The 25,153-nt window shown below is 40.2% G+C and overlaps 1 protein-coding gene across 8 annotated transcripts in view; it reads right to left on the minus strand.

Moving 5' to 3' along the window:
• Positions 1 to 25,153, minus strand: part of PRLR (prolactin receptor) — a 154,392-nt gene that overhangs the window by 55,202 nt on the left and 74,037 nt on the right. For all 8 annotated transcript variants that reach the window (XM_015653093.3, XM_015653099.3, XM_015653097.3 and 5 more), the window contains one exon: positions 11,417 to 11,507. The gene's annotated coding sequence lies outside the window, so the exon portion shown is untranslated. The remainder of the gene's footprint in view (positions 1 to 11,416; positions 11,508 to 25,153) is intronic.

The following is a 25,153-nucleotide window of genomic DNA, read 5'->3' on the forward strand; positions in this document are numbered from 1 at the left end:
TCTTTTCTGTCTGTAGCTGTGAAAATATGGGTAGGAGGAAGAAGATGAAAAAAAATTCCAAGGGATGAGGAGGGCAGATTTAGAGTCTCAAGACCAGGTAAAAGACAAGGCAATAATAGTCATGGTGCTGCAAAACTTAAGCATGGTCTTTTTCTCATAGACTCCTGGTTTTGTAACCAAAGTTATTCCTGGGTTTGGCAACATCTTAGATGTAGACCAGGAGACACAAACAGCCAGGGCCATTGCACTTTACTGTCCTTTCACAGACTGCACAGCATTCAGCTGTTTTCCAGTATTTTACCCAGGCTTGTATCAAGTTGATTTTATGGGTAATATCAGTAGATCTTAAATGATCTGACAGTGCAGCCAGGTAACAGGTAAGAAGCTGACATCAGAATATGGAGTCATTCCATATGAGAGCAGAGCTGAGCACAGGCAGTAAGAATCATGGTCAGAACATTAATTTATTGACTGTAAATCTCTGCATGGGAATAAGCTAGCGTCACAGGAAGAATCTGAAGTCCTGAAATATGTAAATCTCGCTGCTTCATGGTGTATACAACAAAGCTGAACTCTAACTGTTCAGAGTAGCTGGTAAGTTACCAGAGTATGATGCAGTGTTTTCAGGACTTCTCCAGAGAACAACTATAGTTCATATAGAAATATATATATATTTCTGAACAAAATTTCTGCCCCAGGCAGTAATGTTGTCTCTGTGGAAAAAGGATTGGCATTAGGACAGCAACAATCTTAGAAATGCAGATTCAGTGGATGAACTTGAGCATGATTGCTACAGGAAAAGTTACAGGATCTGAGCTTGCCAATGGTAAAATAGCTCCAAAGCTTCAAAGAGTACCTTGCTGTCAAAGGATGCCAACTGACTTCTGGGTCAGTAGGAACAACCAGAAACATCTCTAAAAAGGCAGAATAGCTAATTCAGAATGCATGAAATAAGCCCAGAAGGACCTTTCACATTCCCAAATTAATACTCCATTACTAATACTTCAACACCTGAAAAATTATGTAGTCTATCTGCAGATGCTATTAAGTTCACAAAAAGAGTGTGCTCAACTACAGGAGGAGACTGAATTCAAGAAAATGTCCTTTCCTTTAATTAAGTCTTTCCATGGCTTTCCATGGCTTCAGCTTTTCCTCTTAATCACTAGGACAGCATCTACATACTCTGAAAGCAGTGGTTCTTGGATTGCCTCATCCTAAAAAGTCCATTTACACATGCTCTTTGTCTAAGCTCCATCATTCTCTGAGAGCAAGTGAGGGCCTCAGCTTCTCCAAGATAACTCCTCAGGACCTGAGATTGTCCCAATGAGAACATCACCTGACAAGTACACTGTCCCCTTTCCTTAATCCAAAAAAGGTTTTTTATTCTTTAGTGATCTTTTTTTCTTATTTAATTCCAACACCTGACTACAGAACTGCGTCATTCTGGCAGAATCTTTGAAGTGCATTGTTATAGAGAAAGCACAACCCTCAAATGCTTTTTTGAAAGATGTTAAGACATTTGATTGTCTTCAGGTTTGTTCTTCTCACAGGTCCTTTAAAGCTTGATGAGTGCACACAGTAAATTCACAAAACCCAATTTGTAATAACTGCACTTCATGCACACAAGTATATGCAGTCTTCATAAAGTCATTCCATTATTCTCTGATCATTGTTCAGCAGTCCTCTATGCACCACCCTCTTTTCCTGATCCAATGAAATTTAAAACTGGAACAACTCACACACAGAAGAACAGCTGCAGACATGGCCTTCCAGCCCTCTGCCATGGGCAGGGACACCTTCCACTAGACCAGGTTACTGAAAGCCCACACCAACCTGACCTTGAATACTGCCAGGGATGGGGCATTCACAACTTCTCAGGGCAACCTCTGCTAGTGTTTCACCATCCTCACAGTAAATAATTTCTTCCCATATGCAATCTAAAGCAACCTTCTCTCAGTTTGAAGCCATTCTTCCTTATGAATTACTACAATCCCTTGTGAAAAGTCCCTCTCCAGTTTTCTTATAGCCCCTTTAGGTACTGAGAGGTGCTATCAGGTCACTCTGGAGCCTTCTCTTCTCCCAGCTGAAAAACTGCAACTCTTTCAAATTGTCTTCATAAGAGTGATTCTCCATTCCCCTAAACATCTTGTGTCTCACCTCTGGCTCCAGCAGGTCCCTGTCCCTCCTGTGCAGGGACCCCAGCTCTGGATGCTCCAGCTGGGTCTCAGCAGAGCAGAGCAGAGCAGAGGGGCAGAATCCCCTCCCTCCCCTGCTGCCCACGGGGCTCTGGATGCAGCCCAGGACACGTTTGGCTCTCTGGGCTGTGAGTGCCATGGCTGGGGCATGTCCAGCCTCTCACCCACAGCACCCCCAGGTCCTTCTGGGCAGGACTGCTCTCAATTCATTCTCCACTTCGCCTGTACTTATGCTTGGCATATCCCCAATCCAGGTGCAGGACCTGCCACTTGTTGTTGCACTCGTTCAACTTCTTGTTGAACTTCAGGAGGTTCTCACAAGCCCATCTCTCCAGCCTGTTCAAATCCACATCTCTCCACCTCTGAGACAAGGATGTTGTGGGGAGTGCTGTCAAATGCTTTGCACAACTTCAGTCACTCTTCCCCTATCCACCAGCATTATAACCCCCATTGTAGAAGGCCACCAAATTTGTCAGGTGTGATTTGCCTTTACTGAAGCCTTGCTGGCTGTCACAAATCCCCTCCATATTTTCCATGTACTTTAGCACAACTTCCAGGAGGATTAGCTCCATGATCTTGCTGGACACTGATGTGAGACTGGCCAACCTGTAGTTTCCAGGCTCTTTGCTTTTTGTCCCCACTTTGGGTTAGGTTTCTCTTTTTTTACAATCAGTGGGAACTTTACTGAACTGCCAGTACTTCTCAAATATGGTGGTTAATGGCTTAGTCACTTCATCTGCCTGTTCCCACATACACATCTTATCAGGGCTCATGAACCTGTTCACCCTCAGGTTGCTTACATGTCCTTGAACCTGATCTTCTCCTATGGCAGCTGTTTCTTCATTCTCCTGCCCCTGCCTTTGCCTTTTGCAACCTGGGTGGTGTGGCTGGAACACTTGCTCATGACTCAGGCAAAAAAAAATGGTGGTATGATTTTTGACCACAGTAAGGTCATGTCAAATCTGATTGTAAATTTAGAGGAACAATTTAGAGGCAGCAATCAACAGGTATTTGCAATTGGTTTAAAGATGCTTTGACCCTAACTGACAAAAACAAAATCAAAGTCTTTGTACTTCGAAGTAGGAAGTTATTTCATCACTGTAGAATGGGGTGAGTTGACTTAGACAATGGGAGATGATGATCAAAACCCTTTGATTCTTACTTACATGAAGGGGAAGAGGAACAAAGAGAAATTTGCAGAACAAAACACTTAGAGATATAGTATAGTATTAGTATACCAGTAATCAGAGGTATTCCTATGGAACTGAAGGCAGACATCTTCACCACATTCAGGAGCTCCTCTAAAATTAAGTCTTGCAGGAATCTTACAAAATCCAGACTATAAAAAGTTACCTTTGCCCATATATTCAAATCTCATGCACAGGGACAGTGAATTTGAAGAAGTAAGTATATTTTCATCCTTAGAAGCATTGCAAAAATGTGGGTCTGTTTTAAATTTCACTTATAATGTCTGATAGACTTAAAGCAGCCACTACCAGTCTAGTCTCACTGCCCTACCTCTAGCAGTTGACGTAATCTTAAACTGGATCTGAGTAGAGAAGGGAATTCTTTTGAACTACGTGTTACTTATTAAATGAGATTTAATACAAGACACATAGTTTATAAACTCAAAAAAAATTATATAATAACCAAAATATATCCTCCTTAGAGATATATTTTGATTTTATTCCTGTGTAGCAGAAAAATTAGGTGTTTTCTGATTGCAGTGAAAAAGGATTGATCAACCTATACATGTAGACTGAAAAGAATGACTCAAGTACGACCTTTTTGTTCTCCCATCACTACCTAGCCTTGGCTGACTTGCAGGATACTGGAAGAGAACATTGTTCTGGATTCAATCTTACTGACTCAGGATGACAGGCAGCATGAAGGAAGAATTACATCAGGGATATTCTCTAAGACTAGGTCAAGACTGCTGATGGAGAGCTGCATAATTATCTACTAAGTGACAATTGTGGGATTTTAAAACTTTGCCTTTTAAAACTTTTAAAACTTTTTAATGTGGACGAAACACAATTTTAATATGTTAAAGCAGAATAAGTATTACAAAATCTTGTGTAAAAATTAAGTCAACAGAGAGCTCTGATCACCCAAAGACATTTCTAAAGACCACGTATATTATTTCAATTTACTTAAGAGAGTAATTTCACTATGTTATGAAGACAAGTACATTCTTTTGAAAGGCCAGAACATTTAAAATGTAAGCTGGTTTTAGATCACATTTTTCTTTAAATATCATTATGAATTATTCATCATTCATTAAGCATGTCATAGTCATATGTATACTAATTGAGTGAAAGAACCAGAATTTTTCAAACCTATGTGTTTGTGAGAGATTGAAATGCTTAATAGCTTAAACATTGTTAAAATCATTGAAGGACTTTTGCCCACTATTGCAAGCTGCAAAGAAGGAGCTACTCATCTGCAACTACTGAAGCCCACCCTTCCCCAAAAACATCTCCTAATTGGAATTTGGACTTGAAATAATATAAAGGGGGTATACTATTGTCCAGTCAGCCCAGGTCAGAGGAGAAGAATGTGAACACAAGTGATACTGGAAGAGACACTGGGATTCTGATGGCTGCTGATGTGCAAAGTAACCACCCTGGTGCAGAGGGCAGCACAGCCCACCTCAGGCTACAGCTGGGTGTTGAATGAGACACAGAAAGGCAAACTGCTGAGGTGAGCCCTGTCTCTTTGTCCTTACTCAAGGGAACTCAACTGTGATAACTCCCCTGCCAGGAAGTGTGCCAGGAAGTGCTGGACACTGCAGCCTGAAGGCATTGATCTCTGCTGATGAGCCATGATGGACTCAACTGGGCAGACATCACAGGCACTGTGATATCTTAGGTGTCAAAGACTCCCAGGGTGTCCCATGATCCACAGCATTACATCATCCAGTGTATTCTCACCAGAACCTAAGCCAATATAAACCCAGTAGATTGTGTGTTCTGTGGATTTTTCTAGGGATTACTCCCACTACCCAACAAATCCAGTCTGAAATCATCACTTTGATGAGATTGTGACCAACAGATATGTAAATTCCAACAACCAAGATTTGTCACAATGCCTTCAGGTTGTGAGACCCTTCCCTTCCCCTTCCCCTTCCCCTTCCCCTTCCCCTTCCCGCACCTCCCCACACCTCCCCTTCCCCTTCCTCTTTTATTTTTTCTTTTTTCTTTCTTCTCCATATATGTTTTTTAAGTGATATTTTAATGCTTTTACATAATCATATTTCTATAGGTAATAATAACCAAAAGGCTACACTCCTACTTTCAATTGCAACCAAATTGTTCTAAAATAAACCCTACACATATAAATTTACAAACACCAGTCATTCACTCTAATCTGCCCCAAGGGATCTATTAACAAGAACCTGGGTTACTCTTCTTTGCGGGAGAGGGTTATAACAGTTTTCTCTTGTTTTATACTTACGGGTTTTTTAAAAGGCTTTATGAATCTGAAGGAGAACCACAGTCCCTTATGAACTCCCATAAATACTGTGGTGTTTGTTTATGGCTGGTTAATGAATATATATGAAAGGGAGATCCTGGATCCTATGGTCTAGCTTTCCCACTCTTGGTTAATGCACAGCAGAGAACAAGACTGCCTGCTGTGAATGCACAGCACAGCTTGTCTATGGGAACTTTCTATTCACTGTGTGTGGAAGGAGCTACCATAAAAGATGCTGTGGCTAAATTCAACTGTAGGTGACTATTTTTCCTCCAAACACACCATCCTCTTGTTTCTGGAGAAAGCACACGTTGTTTAGAGTTACTGGAGTTTAACTAGAGTTAAAGCAAAGTTCTATTTGCTTCTCTGCACTATGGAGAATAGAAAAGTCAGACACTGTAGGCACTGGAGGATAAAATGTACTGCAGACTCTGTCCCCTGACCCATCAAAACTTCTCTTACTACAACACAGTTCTAGCTCTGAGCTAATACATGTTCTCTGAAAGCTTTCAGAGCTCTGAGCACTCCCTTTCTACCTTCCCCCTAGCTGGGATGTTCCCCCTAGCTGAGCTCAGGCTCAGCTTCAGTAATGGGGTAAGAGCCCACCTTTGAGAACAGCCCTTCCAAAAAGGTCTGCTGAGAAGTATCCAGGAGTGGGCTCTCCTATTTCTCTCTGCAGTGGCTTAAAAACTGAAGCCTCATTCTGGCCCCACCTGAGGTGTGCTGCAGTCATGCCTGTGCTGAGCCAGGTGCCTCACTAAATCTGGACCCTGACCCTTCAGCCTGAGCTCTCAGTTTGATCCTTGACACACCTCATTGTCTATGGATTCATGGCTGAACCTGCTACTGTCACTAGGCTTATCTGGGCACTGTGGGCTGTGTCCTGACACAAATTATGAACATACACATCTCTGACACCGCAACAAGCTTTTGTCTCCATCTAGTTCCTTGCTGGGCAGCATATTTTGTGTTTGAGACTACAGCTCAACAATGTGGAAGAGTGGATCAATGAAGTGGGAGTTTCACTTCCCTCACAAGCCTTGCTCCTGGACATGAGCTCCCACTTCTCCATGTGCCAGCTGAGATCCATGCTGACAAAGGCCTTCAGTCAGGCTGACTTTAGGAAGTTAAATCAGCTTCCAAAGGGGTACACCAAAGATGGTGCAAAAGTGGTGCTCACAGGCAGGTAGGAAGAAAGAAGTGGAGGGAGGAGTGGGTGAACAGGACCTCCCCTTTTACAGAAGCATTTGCTAGCTGCGCTCAGTCACAGTGTCAAACCCTGCCAGTTACATGCCTGAACACCCTAAATTCAAACCATGCATTTCTCTGAGGGTTTATGAATGGAGACAGCAGAGAGTACAGAAAAGATAGGTCAGCTTCTTGAATCGAATACATAAACATATTTGTTCTCACCAGACTGCCTACTTAAATATGCCACTAGCTTTGGTAGTTTAGTAAAGCAAAAGGAAAGTCTACACAGAGAAGCAAGGGAAAACAAACAGATAATTCTCTACTTCCTATGAGAAGGTTATGTCCAGCTACGTTCTAGGAAGCAGGTCCTCATCATGCATAGAGGTTACTCAGGAAGATAAATGTCCCAATAATTATTGTTCTGTGCTTTTCTCCTTTGCTTTAGTTTTATTTCTAAGCAGACAACATGGTATAGAGTATTTCCTTGTTGAGCTTGGTTCACCTGTAATGTCTGGTCCCCTCCCAATCTCTTGGCCAGAGTACTGGCCCATGGAGAGGGAATGTGGAGGCACAGCCTTGATGTTATGTGAGGCTGCCTAGTGGTGGGCTTGGTAACACCGAGGTAACACTGCTGTGTTAGCAGCGCCTTTCTAGCTGCTGACACACAGCACAGCACTCTGAAGGGTGCTGTGGGGTAAGTCCCCCAACCCAACCCTTCCTGAACTTGCCAATGCCAAAAAATGTCAAAAGGCACTCTGCAGCTGCCTGTCCCACTAAACTATAGGGTATTGCTATGTTGGACTATTAATGCCTATACAGTTTTCTTTATTGGAAAAGGCTATTACACAAGGGATCCAAGAGTTCTGTGGGAAGTGTGTAAACCCCAGAAGTGTTTATGTAATCACTACTTCCCCTTAAGTGCACACGGCAAATTTCCAGAGTTTTGGACATGGTTGGGAATGTTACTGGATACCTGATTTTAAAAAAATGGAGTAAGAAACTAAGAGAATGATGTGAAAAGCCTATCTCCATTGTATAGATCTGGGCTATACAAACATATATACCATTTCTTCTTCATAACCCTCTATTTATTTTGGGAGTTAGACAGGCACATTCTCTAAGTAAAGCTCCGAAAACATTTAGCAGGGGTTAACACATGGCAGAAAAACAATCGTGCATAGAAAGGAAAGTGCAAATTCAAGACAATTTCCCCACTTATCAGTGTGATAACCTGTACTGACCTGAGTAAGAGGTCAACAAAACAGCGCTTTAGAAACTCAGTTACAGTTATCACTAACATGGGTGACTAACTAAGAAGAGGCATTTGAATGGTGTGATTATACCCCTGTGCCTTTCCCCTTTCCTCTGTTTTTATCCCAAGGAGCTCCCCCTCACTTGTACATGTTGGTAAATGCAGTCAAGAAAGCATCAGGAACACTGGCCAGACCTGTCCTGCAGGTGCTGCCCAGCCACTGTAGCAGTAGGCAATGCTTGAGGGCACCACAACCTCCCCAGCTGCTACAAAGTATTTTCTTCCCACAATAGGCAGCACCTTAACTTCACAAAGCCATAGTTCAGCCTTTCATATTCTTCCCTGATACGTCAAAGGCTCTGAAGTGAGAAAACCTAATACTCCTGCATACAAAAATCAGCTCTGCCTAGACCTGCAATGAAAGTATGTGAAAGGCAACCAAAATAATAGCTGAACCACACAATTCCAAAGAGCTGACACTGGCATCACAGTTCAGTCTTTAAAAAAATAATTTTTGAATTAAAGTCTATCTGTAATGTCTGTGATTTGTCATCCACAGACTACTCTGTAGATCCACCCTCACAGAGACAACAATTGGGAGCAGTTGCTGGACAAAACCAAATCAGCCAAATCACCTGCTATTATGAATAATCATACTGCATAAGCCTCTTAATTAGCTACTCAAGATTATTTTTAAAGTAGAAAGCTCTTTGGCTCTGACTGTGTTGTTATTGGAAACTGATCTGATCTTTAACTGCTTTAAGGGAAAAGAATAATCTTCCAATTCCCTGTTAAAGTTTATTCTCTGTTTCACATCTGCTTATTTATGGTCCAGGACAGAGTATTACATTTTAATATCTTTTCTGTCCTTAATGTTACAGCCTCCACCTGGCATTATTTCTGCACTCTACAGCATGTTATTGAGAGATACAATAGCCCCTTCACAGATGGCAGACAATTAGACAATTAGATAGATGGGGCTTTGATATCCCTGCCATGGTACAGAGGAGTGGAGCTTGGTGATCTTAAAAGGTCCTTTCCCACACCGACCATGCTATGACCTTATTACTGCTTGTATTTTTTTGCTAGGCTAGAAAGATTATTTTTGTGATATCTCCTTGTAAGCTACTAGAATAGTAAGAATAGGAGCTTTCTTTGTACCTCATTGAATTTTAATCCATGTTCCTTGAATGAGAAGAGTAGAACTTCACAAATTACTTTGACATCTTCACTAGAACTTTGAATAACATCATTAACACTCCTCTAATTCCACTAGAAGTAGTTCAGCTACAGCAGGCCAACACTCCTAGACTTGTACTTGTCAAAGTAATTTGTCTGTGTTACCAACTAATGATCTGCTGGCTGAAACAGTAATTTTTGTTATTAGTCCAATCTCAGTCATTGATTTGAACAAATATTAAAGATTCAGATCCAACACTCATCCTGAGGAATTTCAGAGTCAACCCTCTCCTACACAAGAGCTTTCCTTTCACTGCTAGTGTTAGTATGTACTGAGGTACAGTCCTACAAATTATTTTCTAAATCCCACTTCTCAATCCTGTAGTTTCCTACCTGTAAAGAAAAGGTGTTTTACTGAAATTGGCTAAGATTTACTGCACTTGTACATAGACAGGTATCAGTCAGCCTAGCTCTAATGGCTTCAACATTTCATTCTGCTCAGAGCTGTTTTGAAGTTCCCCATACATTCTAAATTACTCTAGCCAGTAAAAAGCTATCTGCATAAATCTCTTCCAACATCTCCTTCAATACGGATTTTATATACACAACATTCTTGAGTAATTTTGTACTATCTGAGAACAGATTTTATCATTACATGCCCTGTTTCTTTATATCACTTCCACACAATTATGTGATGAAGATTTCCCATTAGCAGACGTCCAACACTAGCAGACGACTTGGGAGCTCACCAAATCATCTGTGGAAAGAACTCTTTGCAAAAACCTTGAAAACCACAAACTCCAACTGATTTATAACTGTGCAAACCAATGTCGGAGAAAATGTAAACATCGACTGAAATCTGCATGAGTTTATGAAATGAAAAACAATGTTGAAACCCCACTCAGTGTGTTGCTGTGTGTTAGCAGCTTGCGTCACCGTCCTAAGATCTGTAGGCAATATATTTTGTATTAGCAGCCTGGATTTCTGTCACTGTGGCTAAAACACTCAGATCTGGCATTGTCTTACAAAAGCTGGCTTTAGCCCAGATGTTTATCAATTCATCATTTCAGCTCTGTCATAAAATCTTACTCAATTTTAAAAGCAAATGTTTGGTGTTCTTTAAAAAACCTGAAATAACTGATTTTTCACGTGTAGTTTCAAGTTATATACCCAGGTTTGTTTCTTCCATTCAAGGAACAAAATTCTCACAAAAAGCACAAAATCTTACACATTTACATGAAAATGAAAATGCCAAGCAAAAACACACTGCTTTTTTGAGAACAGATTATTGTAAAAAAATAGCTTCTTGACTGATGATACTACTTAATAAAGAAATACAAAGTGTTCAGATGGCCTTTCAGACTTCGCTTGTTTAATTTAATTACATAATCTCTATGAAAATACTTAAAAAGAAATTGCCTACATAATAGATTTAGTAGTGTGCTTATGCAAAAGAAAAAAAACAAACAACAAAATAGCAAAATAATACACCCAGTTCAAAGCCACAGGGAGTTTTACTATATTGAATAAAATTTAGTTACAAATAATTTTTAAGTGGACTTGATCCTAAATCTGCTTCTTAACAAAATCTGAAGTGCTTTTCCAAAAGTTTCCACTTAATTATTTCCTTTCAACTCTGTGTTTCTTTTCATTAAACACAAAACAGAGTGGACACCTACTACTGTCTAGGTTTTTTATTCCAATACTTAAATAATGTACCTGCCTTACAGTTTAACTTTAAACACTGGAAATTAATTTTCTTGGGATAATGCTGCATTTAAAACACAGTTGTAAGATTATATAAATATTTGGTAATAGCATGATACAGAAATATTTTGTAACTCTAGGCTAATATGAATTTTATGTCAGTAGTAGTTTGCCCACAGCTTAAGCTTCTGATGGGCTACTCACAGTAGGGCTTTATCCAACAACTCCACATACTCTAGTTCTTATTATGTGAGCAAATCCCAAGTTATTGGCAGTCACAGAGTTCAAGGACAGAAGGAAAAAATCAGAACATGCAGTACCATTTTCACATTTGAGGCTAACACATTTCATGCACTTAATAAAGTAACTCAAGATAATCAGTTTCATCCAGAGAAAGGGCAGAAGTAACTGATTTTACCACGGTCTGTTCTCAGGCAGTCTCCAGTGATTTCAGAAACCTTCCTTGACTCCAAATCTCCTGGCTGAAGTGCAGTGTCGTGGCTTTCCCCCTGTCAGTGGGCACAAAGAATATGTCATGTCACTTGTCAGCCCAAGTCCTGCTTCTCCCTATGGATGCCTACCAGACAGTCCTTGTCGTCATCCCTGATACCTCATCTTAGGGGAGAATCGTGCTCATCCCTGATAACTCATGTGGGGGGAGAATCATGCTCAGCACTGAAAGGGTGTTCCTATCCTGGAAGCTGCTCCTTGTCTCAGCACTTCTGAGTCAGCCATAGTCTCCTCTCTGTCAACACTGCTTTCATTACTCACCACTTGCTACCTACTGGTTTGTACCTAACCAGGCTTTATGTCCTGTACAAAGAGCTCTAAGCCACGGTGTGTCCCAAACTATCGCATATGGTTATGTCCTTCCCATCTTCATATACCTTCATGACAATTGTTGGCCCATTAACTCCATGTGTTTTTGTTTTCTCTTTCATCTTCAAGATTTAACTAGGCAGAAGCAAATGCAGTCAATATTGCCCCCTTCAGAGATCTTACACGTCTAAGAAGCCCTATAGTCTCTGGAGATTTAATGTGTGATTTTTCTGAAATTAACATTATTAATGTAACTCAAAACTTCAAGAACTGCTACAAACAGATCTTGGTTTGAGATTCAAAGTGGTCCCTATATCTTAAGAAGAGCTTTAGTATTCTTTTTCAATTTGGATTTCTTATAGCTTAACAAATCAAATTAAGAAACAACTGATGTATTCTAAATTTCAGCTATTCTGCATTAGATCCTGTAACCTATTCTGATCCAGCAAAGCCCAATTCTGCCAAAAAAGAGCTGGCTTGTCTGTGTTCTTACACTGAACTCAAAAGAATTACACCTACATCTAATGCTTCTGCCTGCTAGATCATGTCCAATTTTTGTGGGAACTGAGAGGATTAGCGAATGCAAGACAGAAACAAGAATGTGTATTTGAAACCACGCAAGAACATGGACAAGATGAAATTTTTCCAGTACTGAGCCCTCTTAAAAGTTTGTGAAAAGCTATTTTTTCTACTTAAAAAGTCTTAAATATAGTTCAATTAAGAAGAAAATCAGTTATTTCTTATGAAAATATCCAGTTGGAAATTCTAAGAACACCTAAAAATCCTCAGGATAGAATGATTTTTCATTTTATTTTTCTCTGTAACTAGAACAAGATCAGCCCTCAGAGCTAGCCTATAAGATTCACCATGATAGGTCATTTTTCAAAGAACAATGCAGTTGTTTAAACATACATTCTTCTCATAAAATTTATTTCTGAATTCTGGTCAGTTGTAAAAGTGTCAGGCTATTTTTAAGCTTGAGAGATTTAAGATTATGCAAATTAATAGCTTTCTAGCAGAAAGCATACTTGAAAATCAGTAGTATTTCCAAATCTCTTGAGGGGATCTCTATGTTCAGCTTTGACTGGACTTCTGAACAAACTGCACTTTCCCTGCACCTGCAATCTTCATTTTTTGTGGGCATGGTGGTTTACTGTGTCATGTACCTTGCCTGCGGCACTCTTCAGCTAGCTACACAAATACATCCTCTGCTTGACTGTAAAATTAACACAGAGAAACACAGTCTATGTATTTTTAACTCCGGCCTTCTGTTTTAGGCAACATGAAGGAGAGCTTCAGTGCAAGTCACGCCACTTGATTTCAGTTGATGCATTACAGAGTAAGATATCTGCTTTGTAAAACGCCCCAGAATGTTTGCATTAACAGAGTCTCTAAAGAAAAAGAAACAAAACAAAACCAAAACAAAACCATGACCAACTTCTTGAGGCGAATCCCTTCAGTACAGCTGGGGACCAAGGCAACAGGGAAACAAAAGGCGCAGAGGGGCGCACGCGTCATCCGCCCCACGCGGAACACAGCGCTTGGCAGGCCAGTGGCTGCTGCCCTGCACTGTGGTTTTGTCCCAGACACTGGGAAATGTTCCCGTGAGCTTTGGGCCCCCTACAAAAGCCAGGACTAACCCTTACACTGCTCTGCAGCTGAGCAGGACTGCACTGCCAGATCAGCAGCCCGGCCTGCCAGCCAGGGCGCCCGAGCCTGGCTCCCAGGGTGCTTGGAAAGAGCCTCCCACCAAGATAAATATGGCAGGCTTCTTAGGGGGAAAGCAGCAGAACCGAGGAGACCACAGGCAGTCTTTAATCCACCAGTCATTTATCAAACCTGATGAAACTGTTCTTACCATGACACTGATTTACTAAACTGTTTCTTGCTGCAGCTTAACCCACTCTAGTGCCAATAGTAGGAGGATGTGAACTGCATAGAAAAGTACCTAACTCATTAAAATTATGTAGCTGAAATAAAGAAATTAATAAATAGCAACGAAGTCCTTAATTTGTTGATTTAATCTCTTTTAATTTTTCCCATGAAGCAGCTAATAGGGTAGTTAATGAGCTGCCAGTCATCAGTCATTGGACACTGACTGCTTCACATTCAAGAGGCTGATTAAATAATATAGGTGCTAATTTCATTCTGGCAGCAGAACAGGATTGAGATTATTAGCTAGGAAAGAGATCAGATATTTTCAGCAAAGGAGAGGTAATCATTCTAGTTATACCAGTCTGAAGCTATTCCCATAAAACTCAATATAATATTAACTTTTTCCTTATTTGGATTAGAACAGAGGAAAACACCTAAAGCATGTTATGAGTTATAAACCAAAACAGAGCACAGGATTTCAACATGCAGAATTACTCCAGCCCTAAAACAGCAGGGGGTCAGCACATCTAAGGCACATCCACCTTCAAAAGAAACTTCTCCCTACTGACTATTAGTGATTGTTAGAATAAGCTTCAGCCTACTCATAAATAACAGATGAGAAATAAATAAATAACCCATGGGGAAAAAAGTTACCATCTTGTAGTAGGGGGTAATTTTCTTCTAGTCTTTTTTGGTGATGTTGAACAGTTAAGTCAGTTTATACAGGACAGCTCTTTGACTATTTTCAGCAGTCCTGACTGATAAACTCCAGGTATTTTTACTTCTCTTAGCATCATTTCCAGTACTCCCATAAATCTGCAACGAATCAGTTCAAGGAACTAAAGCTAATCACTTTTCTTTCTGTGGAGCTTGTTATTTTTGTTGGTTTTTTATCTCCTTGAACAAATCAGATGATTATCAGTCAAAGAACAAGGGAGGAAGTGGAAATGGTTTCAACTCTTATGAAACACTTAAACTCAATCTGTTTAAAGCATTTTGTTTCAGGCAAACACTAAGGATAACCCCTGTAAAGTTTTGGTTTGGCTACAAGAATGTGGCTAAAAGGTAAAATGACAAAGCCAATGAAAAACCAGGTTTTTACTGCCTGCTATCAAACTACTATTAAAATATGTCTGCTCAAATAGATAATGGATTGTTTATATCCATTAAGGCTGTCCCTACATAGTCACTGACTATGTTGAACCTAGTAAGCAGTAGTCTCTTGACAACAGTGAGCTGAAGAGCAAAACAAGAGTGGAAATACAGTGAAGACATTTTGTCAGGTACACATGACTATTGTTTATTACCTGCAACAATAATCCCTTGCGCCTCTTTGAATGAAAACAATTGATGCTGCAAATCCTAGTACAACTGTGATGACATAACCAGACTTTCATGGATTTACTAGGCAAGAGTTGTAAAATCATCACAAAACCAAAGAGCTTCTAAACCTGTGTGACCTTTGGCTCAGCTATCTGAGTCACAGAAAAAAGCCACACACTCCTGTGAGTGTGTGAAAACTTAAATGTTACTTGAGGGAATCATAGATTTTGCAGGGAGGATTAAAATCAGCTAAAGATATAAAGAGCAACTTTTCTCAAGTAGCAGTAAAGTTACCCATAAAATGGGATAACAAGACCAAAGCTGGAGAAGAAAAAAAAAATGGTGCTGATTCTTAAGCTGAGGTTACTGGTCTTTCCATAGTCAGAAAAAGAAAGTTTTAAGGTCAGGTGGAATAAAATTATCTGGGGGCACAAAGTCCTACAGACACAGTAAATATTATCTTCTGTTTGTAGAATCTAGACATACACTCTAGACTTCCTGTATTTGGATGCACAGTCCACATAAAGTTGTGATTCCTCATGTATAGAAAATGAAAATCTCGTGTTGGTGTTAAGCAGTATCTGCTGTCAGCAGTCAGAACAAGGCAGCAGCTCCCCAGCAACAGCAGGGTAACAGTCCTCTACTCGGGCACTGTTTACACAAGGAGCGTAGGTTACAGTGACCTCTCTTCCAAATGCTAGGAGTTTAATTCTTCAACACAAGGATGAACACCAATACCACTGCTTAGCTGAGCCTGAACTGCAGGGACAGGAAAAGGGAGGAAAAAGAGCTACTTTCCTTCTCCTTCTGGATCATTCTAGAGTTCTAGCCTGAACTTGTAAATAAATTTTTACACGAGTCAGGAAACAGCAAGCAGGTGTTCACCATTCCTTTGCTTCCAGGATCTTTCTCAGCAGTGACAGAGAAGGGCAATAGAGCTGGGGAAGGGTGTGGAGCACAAGTCCTATCAAAGTCAGCTTTGGGGAGCTGGGGGCATTCAGCCTGGAGGAGGCCCAGAGGACACCTTATCACTCTCTATAGCTCCCTGAAAGCAGGGTGTATCCAGGTGGGGGTTGGCATCTTCAACCAGGCAACTGGCAACAGATCAAGAGGACATAGTCTAAAGTTGTTCCAGATGAGGTTTAGGTTGAATGTCACAAAGCAATTCTTCACAGAAATGTGATTAGATATTAGAATGGACTGCCCAGAAACGTGGAGGTGCCACCCACCGCCCCTGCAGGTATTTAAGGAAAGACTGAATGTGGCACTGAGTGCCAAGGTCTGGTTGACACGGTGGTGTTGGGTCATAGGTTGGACTCTGTCACAGGACAAGAGGGAACTTCAGACATGCCCTGCCTTAGCCTCAGATTTCTGGCAACTGCTTGAATTTAAGAAATCATTCTGGCACACAAGTTCTAGGGGTGGTAAGTCAGGTCTATTTATAAAATATATTATCTATTAAACAGCCCATACACAAAATAATACACAAAATATCTTAATCAGTTATTTACTGCAAAGCATAAAATTGAAAAGAACTACTCATAGACTACAGCATAACATAGAAGAGTACACAACATTAAGGTTGCATTTATATTAAAGGTAGAAAAAGAAACAGTATTGGTTAGGGGCCAAATGTGACTTACCACCAAAATGTCGATAATGTACAGATTTCTTCACTCAGCCTCCAGAGGAGTAGCCACAAAGCCATCATCCCTGCTCAGGTGAGCAACTCCACACATTTCTAGGGAATGTGTAGAATATTTCTGCTTTGTGAAAGTTTTGGTGTAGCTTTTACAGTTTGTAAAGTGAGGTGTCTGTCTGTCAGAAATCCAGCTTATCTTCCAGATCTCTCTCTATTGGCATTTGGGAGGTACCAAATCACTGTTAACCCCATGGTGCCAGAATGCCTCACTACAAGACAGCTTGTTCCGTTTGACCTATCTGACCAGATAACAAACATGAGATAAACTCTTGTGGGGCAGGATGCCCTGTTACAGACTTGATGATCTCAGAAGTCTTTTCCAGCCTAATTGATTCTGTGATTCTGTGACAGTGAATGATGCATTTTGGTGTACATTGATCTGTCAGTTTGCATACTGTAAAGGACCATGTTTCAAGACTTTGAAAAGCTAGACCACTCAGAGTTGTATTTTGTGATACTGTAGAATGGGACTCAAACCTGATTTCTGATGTGGAGGAACAGCTGTTAACAGATGTAGAGAAGTGAGATTCTTTGGCATGGCTGCAGCTTGAAGCAGAGATTTCTGCTCTTTTATCTTTCCTGCACTTTTATAGATTCAGCTTTGAAGAAGGAAAACAAAGACCATTACAAGTCTGTTTCATTTAGGAAGGAACATTTTCCCAAGTATTCAAACAGAATAATAGTAGATTATTGGAAATACAGGCTCAAGACCTTCTGTTTCTTGATTCAGATCAAGAACCCAAATGCAAGTCTTCTTTTCCACAACTACAGAGCTCCTGGCTTTGCTAAAATAATTGTCTCCAACTTTTTATAAGAAAAACTGTTCTGAAGATACCCTAGATAATCTTCTATATCATATATGAACATTTGAATGGGAGCCTGGAATATCCTGATCCTGCTTCTTTGAAAACAATCTAGGTAAGTTGTTTCATCCAAGTTTTGCCTTCAACAGTTCTGTATTGCCTTGACAAAATACTTTTGTACTGTCCCTTCATTTCACAAAAAAGAAAAATGAAAACCCTCCTCATTATGCATCAGCAATCTTCCAAAAAGCCCTTCTGGTGGTGCTTTGTTGCTTCCACCCTTCAGACTTCAACTATTCAATTTTTATCAGGCATGAAAACCTCTGAGCCATGTCCACTTCTATGTTCCAGGCTTTCTGGACTGCTTTCCTTCGTGGCAATTTCCAAAGTCACTTGAATGTAACTTAAAAAAATATATTTTTTGTATTTCCTTCCCTGTTCCTCCCAAATGTTCACAATAATACTTGTCCTACTTTCATAGTATGCTATGATTTTAATGCATCTCTGGGCCCCATCTCTAGCTTATCTCACCCCTAACAACCTTATACAGGAATACAGCTCTTCTTGAGATTTGAACAGTCCATTACAATTAATTTTCTAGAATACAGCAGAAAAACAACCTGTCCTTCCTAAATTCAGTATATTTTCCTCCTTACAGTACCCCTTGCCTGTCACAGAAAGCACTGCAGAATTTAAGTGAGAAACAGCTAATTATGTATGTTCACTCTTTGTTTACCTCTCTTTACAGCACCTGCCTTGCGGCCTCCAGCAATAGGCATCAGTAAATTAAAAAGTCCAGGGACCCACTGATATCTCTCAAAACCTATCCAATGCCATTAGTACTGAGTTATGGACAAGCCCCAACTTCTGTATCTCAACTTAGCCTGTTTGAACTATTCCTTTTTGAAGAGTTATTACACATTAAATGAACCAGAGAGAAAAATGCTGAACATAGTGCAGCAGCAGAAATATTCATCTCTAATCCTGGGCAGCCAGGATCCTTGCTGCTGTTAACACCATATTATTTATGAAGAGTGAAACTACTGACAGAAGAAATTAAACTATTTCATTTTCATTAATATTAGATATTAACACCTGTTAACTTTCATGGCGATGTGGAGTGAAATGATTCCAGAGTAGCTATTCAGATTTCTTTCAAATTGGAAAAAAATGGTATCATAGTACTTATATTCTAGTGGATAAGATAAATGAAACATAGATTTTTAAAGATTTTCAAATTTGAAAGAAAGCAAGGACTTGGAGCTGAATGTCTAAAAAATCCATGAGAATGAATGCCCTAGTCTCTCAACTACTTTGGCTAAAATTTCTGGTTAAAAACTGTATTACGAATCACAAGGACAAGATAAAGAAACATGGAAGTTTTAAAAAGAAAAGAGTTCAATCTTACAAGAATTAGAAAATCATTTAAATAGGATACTATGCTTTTTTAAAAAAATGAAAATATGAAAAATGAGTTCAGTATTTGCTTATCAAATCAGATATTAAGCACACTAATTCAATAGCTGCACTATCCCCTTCATGTTTTTTATGGGGTCAGGTGATGCTTTCAAATGACCTAGGTGTCATAAAACACCATCTGCTTTAAAAGCACCTTTTAAATTCATCAGCTTCACCCCTGGGTTACACTGTTGCTGTGAAATAATATTCAGATTTCTTCTGTCTGAAACACAAAATATTGCTGGCCTGTTTACCTGTCAGTATCACTGCCATTCACATATAAACTAGCTAGTTCTGAATCAATTAGTTTGAGCATTTTAAATCACTATTACTGCATTAATATAACTCTACACAGGGCTAATATATGCTGGTTTTTAGTGTTGTGTAATGTAGCCTATTCCCCTTACAGCTTTAGTTAATGAAAGACTCTTTTCCACATTTTCTTCCAAAAACTGTTGTGTAACATCACTGTGCACTGTAAATAGCTTCCCACTTCCATCTGCTGTCTGCTCTGAACTGTTCTGGCTTGCAAAGTTTTTGTTTTACAGCTCTTCAGCATAAAGCCAGTTGTAATTTCTTCTGGACTATGGCTACCAATAGCAGTGGCACATGAAGGTTATACTGTTCATACATTCTTACTAGTTAGACAGAGTCTAGAAGAGTGCCTAAAAAAATAATTTTAATGAAAACAATGTCACAGATTGGACATCATGAGACCCCTGAGTTCAATGGGATACACCTTACTAACCAGCTGAGCTGAGTATATCCTTCTCAGCACTCTGAAAGGAAATGCCCAAGGCTCAAAGGCCCACGAAAGGCCCCACAAATATGATATGAATAACAGCAATTCTAGACTTAAACTTTGTTTATGACTACACTGACAAAAACATACAAAAATCATAACTATTATGGTGATAATAATTATATGGTGATCATAGTTATCATGGTTGATTCCTATTACAGATAGGAATGTTTGTGTTTGCTAACACACAAAAAAAATAATTTTACCTATACCAGTTATTGCCACAGTTTCCAACAAAGTTCAGACAAGCTGAGATAATTTGAATGATGCCAGGTGGTTCTGAAATGTGGTTGTATTGGGTTTGTGTGGCAAGGGTTTGGTAGCAGAATGGCTACAGGGGGTCCTCTGCGAGCAGCTGCCAGGAACTTTCCCCATGTCCAGCAGAGCCAATGCCAGATGGAACCAGGATGGACTCACAGCTGGCCACGGCTGAGTGCCAGGACCAGTGATGGCAGTAGCATCTCTGAGAAAATGTATTTATAAAGAGGGAACAAAACCACAGCACCTCTAGTCAGAGAGAGAGGAATGAGAATATGTGAGAGCAACAGTTCTGCAGGTACTGAGGTCAGTGAAGGAGGTGAATGGGGAGGCAGCTGTGCCCAGCAGTCCCTGGAGATCCAGGGGGGAGCAGAGATCCACCTGCAGCCCCTGGAGGAGCCCACACCAGAGCAGGGGATGCCCAAAGGAGGCTGTGATCCCATGGGAAGCCCGTGCTGGAGCAGGCTCCTGGCAGGACCTGTAGCCCATGGAGAGAGCAGCCCAGACTGGAGCAGGTTTGCTGGCAGGACTTGTGACCCCACCAGGGCCCCACAGTGGAGCAGCCTGTTCCTGAGGGACTGCACCCTGTGGAGGGGACTGGTGCTGAAGCAGTTCATGAAGAACTGCAGCCCATGGAAAAGAGTAATGTTGAGTAGGAGAAGTTTGTGGAGGACTGTCTCCTATGGGAGGGACACCTTTCCATGGGAGGGAGCATAAGGAAGTAGGAGCAGCAGAGAAAATCTGTGATGAGCTGACCACAAACTTCTCTGTTCCCCTGTATTGCTCAGGGGAAGACAGAGAAATAAATAGAGTGGAGTTGAGCCTAGGAAGCATAATGGAATAGGGATTTTTTTTCTCTTTTAGATTTGTTTTCTCATTATTATTCTTAGTGCTCTACTCCTGTGTTATTAAGCAATAAATTAATTTACCTGAACTGCCTGTGATGGTAGTTGAGGAATTATTCTCTTCCCGTTCTTATCTTGACCCATGAGCCCGCTGTTTTCTCTCCCCTGCCCAGCTGAGGAGGAGAGTGAAAGTGTGGCTTAGGTGGGCACCTGGCAACCAGCCAAGGTCAGCCCACCACCTCACTTATGGCACAGAGAATCACAGTTTTACAATTCTATTTCCACACAACATGCTAATTAGATACCATTATTACTGTACAGTTTCTATGATTACCAGAGTCTCTAGATCTAATTGCTTTTCTGGGTACAGTACAAACATCAAAGATATATATCCCTTTTCAAAGAATGTGAAATCTAAGAATTTCATGCATAAAAGCTTCTCAGTAATTCAGACTTTAAGAGGTTTCAGGAAGTCATCTAAACCCCAAGGGCACCAAGGAGGGATCAACAATACCAATGTAATTCCTTAGATTTGCTTAATCTATCCAATTAGGGAAATTCTGAAGCCTCCTCAGGCAATGTAGACTACTGATAAAATATTTGTATTAACAAAATGTTCTTAATATCTATTCTATGTCTTGCCTGCTACAACTTAATCCAAATACTTATTTTCCAGCCTAAAAGGAACAGAACAGAGAGCTCCTGTCTCTCTGCCGACCTTAGAGACACTACTCTGAACTTTAAATATATCTTCTCTTATTTAGATGTAGCAGTCTTGATTAGTTTTCTTATATGCCACATTCTCCAGATCTCTAAATCTTCTTACTCTGCTGCAGACTCTCTATCGTTTTTGAAACCCTGCACCTCTGAAATACAAAGTATTTTAGCTGAGGCCTTGAAAATATTGAAGGGAATAAGAGAAACACTTTGCACAACTCAAACCACACTCCCATTTGTAAATCCTGGCATGGTATTTACTTTTTGCGCAGCAGGATGACTTTATTGACTCCTGTTCTTTTTATTGTAATGTGAAACCCCTCATTTATACCTGTCAAGATCTGTTTATTAAAATTTTTAGAGAGGTCCCTCTGCCCAAATTAAGGCGCAAATGACACCATACTCTGAAGTCAACAGTACAGCTTTTATTAAACAGTAAATGTGAGGGGGGGAGAGAGATATGGGGTGGGAACGGGGTGGGGGGAAGAGGAGGGGAGAAAGAAAGTAACAGAGAAAAAAGTAAAGCAGAAGAAAATATGACCACTCCATAGATTCCAACGATGTCCCATTGGTCCTCTTCTTCTGGTCTTCTCAGTGATTGCAGTCTTGTTGAGGTGATGGTTGCAGACTTTATCCATCAAGTGGTGGAGGGAAAGAACTCAAAAAACACCAGGTCCATGGGTTTTACATTATGATGAGGCTGTGTGGAAATGCCTCCTGTACCTCCCCTGGATGATGTAACACTGGATCATGGCACAATTCATGAGTCTTTGACATCTTCTAAAATGTTGCAGCTGTCTCTTACCATCGTAGTTGAATCAGTCAAGACCCATTATAGCCCATCATCCTACATGTGACATACCCATCTTCATCCTACATGTGACTGTCCTGATACCTCGGAAGGGAGTTTTCACAGATGAGTCATCATGAAGGGAGGACATTGGCATGATAAGAAGGACTTATGCCCCCTCTCAGGATTTGTCTTTTATCAGCCTCCTGCATTATCTGGAAACCCAGCTTGTAGCCCCAAGCATGCACACCCTTCTGCACTCTGTGCATCACTAGCAAAGCACTCACCAAATTGTCTGAGCTGTTAGCTCCAATAGTCCAGTCTCTCACAGCATGATTTGAGTCAATAATCACATAACACAGTCTCTCACAGTACCAACTACCTTCCTGAATCCTTGTTACCTCAGTCCCGTATTTGTGTAGTTGTGCACCTGTATTTCAGAGCAGCACCTTAGTCTTACTTCTACTAAGCAAGTTTTTATTTATCAGAAATCATACAGCAATTATAAATAAAAATTATAAAAATAACTTTTTTCTCTTCTTCTTCTCAATAAGCTAAAGTCCCTCTCCTTTCACCATTATCTAGTATAATGCTATCCATGTCACTAATGACATATAAATTAGTTGCCACACCAAGGAGTTTTCTGCCCCTTTGCTCAGACACTGACTCACTGATAACCAGCTGTAAATCATTTTCCAAGGACTGGCCATCCTGCACAGTGGCTTCATATAGACTCTGGGTTTCTAGCTAATTTATGAAAATTTCATGAAATTGTCTTGAAAGCCTGACCACAGCACAGATATATGACATCACTACTGCTCTTCTGTCCTTGAATCTTGTTACCTCCTTTAAAAGGAAATCAGAGAATACTGAATATTCAATAGAATAACAATAACAATAGGACTGTTGAGAATATTTCATTTCAGTGGGAACCTGTGTTGCTGTTACTTATCTCTGTGCTACATGTAATGGATTTACTTTATAATCAAGTCATCAACATAGAGAGGGTACAGCTAAAAAAATATCTCTTAAAAATCTGTGAAGAAGATACTGATTCCTAACAGGCTACACAAACTGCTGACTGTCTTCTGTTGTCTAATTTTGCCTCCCTTTTCCCCTGTTTTTTTTAGATTCTAAGGTCAGGACAGTTTCACACAAGGTAGGACAGGGCAGGTGCCATGCCCACCTTCTTCTACTGCAGGTTCAGCCCCTTATGGTGACATTTAAGTATTTCTAAAATATATAGAGCAAGGTGTGCATAAATATTTATAAATGCATGGACTTTGTAAATTGATTTATACTTGCAAAAGTTTGCACATTGGTTAATAAGAGGAATCAATAATAAAATTTAAATATGAACAGAAAAAAAAAATAAATGAGAAGAAAAAAGAGATACACAACCACCCATTAACATGATTGATGAAACCCAATCCAGTTATACTGTACAGTGTCACTTGGTCAGTCTTTGGATTCTGTGCTGTGCTGCAAGATACAGATAATGTTGCCTACTAAAATGGAAAACCAGAACAAAAACACAGCTTTACAGGAACATGTGCAGGGGCACAACAAGGAGAGTTTTCAATGGTTTTCCCCAAAAGAGGAAAACCACTGGTTAAATGATAGATGTGATGAAATTTCTGAAACAAACCCAAATTATCCAGTGTAATAATGACAAGGGCAGGGGATTACACTTACCAAAGGCCTCCCCTGAACATGGTGCACCAGTAGACATGGCTCCTGTTAGGACAAAATATGAACTCCTGAAGGCAGCTTAGAGGTCACCTATACCTTACATAGCAGACTGGATTAACAAATTCAGGATATCTCCTAAGATATCATCCATGACTAAAAGTGCTCAACACAGAATCTCTTCAACAATATTGCAGCAAAGATCCAGCACAGTTGTTCAGACCTACACAACTTTTCTCACTCTAGTCCAGAGGGAAAATTGTGTTACAGCTGACAGCAACAGCATCTCAAAGAACAAGGTCTTTGGGATGCCTTCTTGCATTGGGGAAACTTCAGACAAATCCATGATGGGTTTAGTGCATTATTTGGAGCAGCCATGAACAAAAAGCAGCCTTGTTAAGATATACCTCCTTTTCTAGTGATAGAATGGGCCATCTTCCTCTGTATTTCTTGTTTTATTCCTAGTGTTCAGTAGAGTTTACTATCCTTCTGCTTCTTCTGGTGGCTGGAACACAGAGCACTACCCATCCTTTTCCTTTTAAGGGTTTGAGAAAGGACAGCCCTTCAGGGCTGTGACATGTCTCTCAACAACCCTGGAGACCTCCTGCTTTGCCAGACCTCAACTCGGCCACAACTGCTTGGAAGACATATCTGATCACATCTCTGGCCATGTTTTTAGCCACACTTTTAACATGTGGTTTAATCATTCCTGAACTATTAGAGAAAAATTATATAGATTCTAAAAAGGAGTGTAGAATACAGCTCCTAGTCCACTTGGGATGTTTAATAATTCATGTACAAGGAGGTGTCCTTTTAATTATTTTGTTACTTCGTTTACCACTTACTCTTTACTTTTGTATGGTGGCTTTGTTAAAACACCAAAACCTTCCAGGTCATCAGATAAAATTCACAATCTCCTTTCCACTGTGAAAGAAGACATGCTTGCTTTCATTTGTATTTATTTCAGTGTCTCCTCTATCAAATCAATATTGGTTTACTGGCACATAATGCAGTTTGTACTGTGTTTATGCAATGAGCTCACTGCTATTACCATTTTCCAGAACTCACCATAAG

The sequence above is a fragment of the Parus major genome, chromosome Z, assembly GCF_001522545.3.
Source record: "Parus major isolate Abel chromosome Z, Parus_major1.1, whole genome shotgun sequence".
Lineage (NCBI taxonomy): Eukaryota > Metazoa > Chordata > Aves > Passeriformes > Paridae > Parus > Parus major.